We start from the raw sequence: 5082 nt of genomic DNA, 5'->3' as shown, positions 1-5082 counted from the left end.
AAATAGAGGGAGGATCTGAGTGTGTGTTGATAGGCCGGCATCAAGTCAAATCCCTGAGGAACAGTTGCACCCAGCTTGTGTGCCACCGACATACCAGGTTTTGGGCACTTTGGTCTATGCTGATGCAGGGCTGGGAGACCCCGGTTTCCTGGTTCTCCCAAAAGGCCTCAGAGTCTCAACTCAAAATATCCCAGAATATCTCCTGGCAAGGAAGGGTTGATGATGTCTAATTTTAGGGTCTAACAGTTGGCATGCAATTAAAAGAATATTTGCGATGGGCTTTGGAGAAGAATAATTTATTTATGGGTAAATTAGGATCATTGTGATACAAACAAGCACCCACGGATCATGAATTCACAGGGCTCCACTGGGACCACTCTGTTGCATTTTCACAAGAGAGACTCACTGCTCCAACACAGGTGAAAAAATCGATTAGTCTAGCCATGTTTCAGCATCAGCCCCAAATACAGTGGCAGAATTTTCAGTCGCGACCCAGGGTTTTTATCATTGGTCATGAGTTGAAGTCCTAGAAATGATGAATCAGAAGAACGTGTCTCCTTTTGTAAAAAAAAAAAAAAAACCTACACTGGTATTGAAGTCTAGAACAGCAGACAGAAGATACTTTATGATTGCTTTGTGACTTTAAACTTTATGACCAGGAGCCAAAGAGACAGCACAAGAGGTGCTTGATTTGCATATGGTTGACCCAGGTCCACTCTCCGTCACATATATCATCTTCCTGAGCACCAGCAGGAGTTACCCCACTGAGCACAGAGCCAAGAGTAAGCCCTGAGCACTGCCAATGTGGCCTCCAAAACAAAATAAAGAAACAAGTAAATATTTGCCATCAGCAATTTAGGCTGAGAAATTCTTTTTTTTTGTTTTGTTTTGTTTTGTTTTTTTTGTTTTTGGACCACACCCGGTGGTGCTCAGGGGTTACTCCTGGCTGTCTGCTCAGAAATAGCTCCTGGCAGGCACGGGGGACCCTATGGGACACTGGGATACGAACCATCCACCTTTGGTCCTGGATCGGCTGCTTGCAAGGCAAACGCCGCTGTGCTATCTCTCCGGGCCCAGGCTGAGAAATTCAATTGGCTGCTTGTGTCATGGAATTACTTAAGCAGAAAAGAGAAAAATATGCTTTATTTAATAATAAATGAGCTCAATTTGCCACTGGTGTCCTGAGTGGTATTTTTCTACATTTCCTCTTGGTTGAGCAGTTCCCTCCACCAATTACTGCTTCGCCCCTATCCTATCCTATCCCTAAAACCTCTCAGTTGGCATATTTCCTATTTCTTTTTTGTTGTTTTGTTTTTGTTTGTGGGCCACACTGCTGGTGCTCAGGGGTTTCTCCTATTTCTGCATTCAGAAATTACTCCTGGCAGGCTCGAGGAACTATATGGGATCCTGAGGAGCGAATTAGGTTGGCTGTGCGCAAGGCGAATGCCCTCCCTACCTGCGTGTTCTCACTCCAGTTCCTGTACGTGTACCACAATTTCTTTATCTAGTCATCTATCCCTGGGCACTTGGGATGTTTCCAGATTTTGACTAGGAGTAGATATTGCTGCAAGGAACACTGTGGTGTAAATTTCTTTTCTCCATTTTGTTTTTGGGCCCTTTGGATATAGTCCAAGAAGTGCTGTTGCTGGGTCAAATGTAAGCTTAATTCCTAGATTTTTTTAGGAATTTCCATATTATTTCTGGAAGGGCTGAACCAGTCAATATTCCCATAACGAATGAATCAAGGCCCCTTTTTCCCCATTTCCACACCAGCACTGATTATTCAGATTTCGCTTTTCATTTCTCTGTCACTCAATAGAGTTTTCCTAGCACCACTGTCCCCTCCCACTATTATGCATTGGTCCAGATGTAAGCACGTACCCATGAGCACTGCCTGGGACCTTCAAAGCCAAACTCACTCAACCGAAGAATAACTGAAGTAGTTCTGCTACTTATGAGGACACATACTAAATGAGCCCAAATCCTCCCACAGGCCCAGCTTTGTCAAAGAACCAATTTTGTTTTCAGGGATGGATAACCACAAGAAGAAATTGAAAGCAGAGGCCAGAGCCATAGTGCTATAGACAGGGCACTTACCTTCACACAGTCAATCTGGATCAGTTTTCAGCACCCATATGGTTCCTGAATATAGAGCCAAGAGTAAGCCATGAGCACCACTGCTGTGGCACAGTTACAAAAGCAAACCAAAAAATCAAAGAAGTTACTCTGTTACAAACTCTAAAGTAGCCAAATAGGCAGGAAGGCTGGGTCCACTTTGTGGATGAAAATACTGAAGCAGACTCTATTTTTGTTTGTTTGTTTGTTTGTTTGGGGCCACACCCAATGACTTCCAGGGGTCTGTATTCAGAAATCACTCCTGGAAGGCTCTGGGGACTATATGGGATGCCTGGAATCAAACCCAGTTCAGCCGCATGCAAGATAAATGCGCTATCACTCTAGCTCCACTCTAGCTCCCCAATGAGACTCTTAACTGGCACCAGCATAGGCCCAGAGAAGTTGGACACTCTCCCTTTCAAAAAGTTGAAGGCGGGGGCCGGAGAGATAGCATGGAGGTAAGGTGTTTGCCTTGCATCCAGAAGGATGATGCTTCAAATCCCGGCCTCCCATATGGTCCCCCAAGCCTGCCTGGAGCGATTTGAGTATAGAGCCAGAACAATTTTTCCTTTAATTTCTTTTCTGGAGTTCTAGGGGAGCAGAAGATGCTTTGGGTTGACCTCTTGGCTCTGTGCTCAGGGATCCTTCTTAGTGGCGCTCAGAGGAAAGGGTGTCATGAGAGTCCAGGTATCTGCAGCATGCAAAGCAAACTCCTAACCCCAAAGGCATCAAGGTCCAATCCAGCCTTTTGATTGACAAACTTGATTCCCAGCAAGAAAGTGGGTATTTCTCTCCCTGGCACAAGCAACTTGTTTGCTTTAAGATTACTGGGGGGTGGGGAGAGATATAAATAAATGAAGTTCTTAAAAAACGACTCTGGGGTGGCAGTAATGAACCTTTGTGGGGACCATGTGCCGTTCATTCTCTGCATTAGGTGTGTACCTCTGTTTCAGTGTCAGTCAACCCCAATCAGGTACATGCAAAGCTTTAAAATCCTGTGTCCAGAGCTCAATCCTATGACCAAGCTTGCTTCAGGGAACCAATCTCCCCTGGGCTCAGGCGTAAGATCTTCCCCTGAACTTCCAGAAGCCCTTTCCTGAAACTGACTTGAGAGAGTTTTCTTGCAAATTTCTAATTCTTGAAAGTCGAAGTGACATATTTGGCAAGCCGATCAGTAACAGGTTTCCCCAAAGAAGGAAGTCAGACCAGGTCCCGGGAAAAACTGTGTTGCCCCCCTCGTGTCATCTTCAGCATCACTGCGATTGTTGAGTCCTCCTTCCATTCCTCCTTGGTCCTTTTCTGCCTCCCTCTCAGACAATTTATTTTCAGTGCCCAACTCTTCTTTCTACTGCTTCTCCTCCTCTCAAGTTTCCTGTCTCCTAAGACATCATCTCACAGTGATTTCTCTGCTGAGACTGCCCCTGAATTTCCAGGGGTGGTAAACCTGCTTCCAAGCCATGCCGATCGGGTAGTGGACAGATTCTGTTTAGGCAGTCTCATATTATCACTTCAATCCTAGTCTAAATACTTTTTCAAACTAGTGTCTAAACTTTTAGGGACCAGAGCGATAGCACACGTGGTAGGGCATTTGCCTTACACGAGGTGACCTAGGATGGACCGTGGTTTGATCCCCGGAGTCCCATATGGTCTCCCAACCCAGGAGAGATTTCTGAACACATAGCCAGGAGTAAATTGCTTGTCATCCTTTCACAGGGACTATGCTAATTTTCTCTGTATTATTTTACTTTTAGTTTTTAGATTTTGGGGAGTTTGGGGTGACATGCAGCAGCTCTCAGGGATTCCCTCTGGCTCTGTGCTCAGAAATAACTCCTGGCTAGCTTGGGGACCATATGGGATTGTGCTGAGAATCAAACCCAGGTCAGCCGCTTTCAAGGCAAACCTGCCATGGTGTTGCTCTGTCACCCTCGCCCCCCCCCCCCCCCGCACTGTATTGCTCCAATTTTAGTCTATGTGTTTGCCGAAGTGAGCACTAGACTGTCGTGTCTTATGGACCACGTATGCACTCACATAAATCTGTCTCCAGGGACACATTTCCCTTCCTGTTTACCACACTCACAGACATCTTTGATTGGCAGGCCTGTGCTGCCTGTCACATGCACATCCCTCTCCCTCACATACTGTTTCCCCCCTCACATCATTGTGTTTGTCACATGGGTCCATTTTGATTAACAAAGGTAGGTACAGAGTCATGGACACCCTTGTTCGGTGGTAATGTGCCTTTCTATGTCTGCCACAGGTATAATCCTTTCAGAGGGAGCTGCCACGCATGCAACCATATAAATATATTGTCTTTCTCTCCTACTTCCAGTTGACTCCTTTTCTTCTGATCTACTCTGCTCACTCCTATCATTTCATGCATGTATCCATAATAGGCCTTATTTTGGCTGATGTTTCCATGTATTTCCTAACCCACCCTGGCACTTCCCTTAAAAACACAGATAAAAAAAAAAAAAACAAAAAACAAAAAACACAGATACCTCTCTGTTGCATCATTGCTAAGTCCTCCTTCTACCAGCTTTTCTCCTCCTGCTAGACAAAAACGCACTTGGGCAATACAGTGTTCTCTGTGTTCACCCTATTTCAATTAGCATTTCTCCTGTATGTCTGCATTGCTCAGAAAAATGCAGATACCCCATAAAAATATTCCGTAGCTTTCTTTCTTGGGCCAGAGCAGTGGTGCAAGTAGTAAGGTGTCTGCCTTGCCCGTGCGAGCCTAGGACAGACTGTGGTGCAATCTCCCGGCATCCCATATGGTCCTCCAAGTCAAGAGTGATTTTTGAGTGCAGAGCCAGGAGTAACCCCTAAGCATCACTGGGTGTGGCCCAAAAACCAAAAAAAAAAAATTCAAACAAAAAACTAGTGTCTGAACTTTTTTTTTTTTTTTTTTTTTTTGGCTTTTGGGCCACACCCTGCGTTGCTCAGGGGTTACTCCTGGCTGTCTGCTCA

The 5082-nt window shown here is 45.3% G+C and overlaps 1 pseudogene; it reads right to left on the bottom strand.

Annotated features, from left to right (window-relative positions):
- Positions 1-3786: 3786 nt before the first annotated feature.
- LOC126007647 (uncharacterized) lies at positions 3787-3887 on the bottom strand (annotated as a pseudogene).
- Between the last annotated feature and the right edge of the window lie 1195 nt (positions 3888-5082).

This window comes from Suncus etruscus, chromosome 4, assembly GCF_024139225.1.
Source record: "Suncus etruscus isolate mSunEtr1 chromosome 4, mSunEtr1.pri.cur, whole genome shotgun sequence".
In the NCBI taxonomy this organism is placed as follows: Eukaryota; Metazoa; Chordata; class Mammalia; order Eulipotyphla; family Soricidae; genus Suncus; species Suncus etruscus.
The sequence above is the reverse complement of the archived record's forward strand: the minus strand, read 5'-3'. Positions and strand labels throughout refer to the sequence as shown.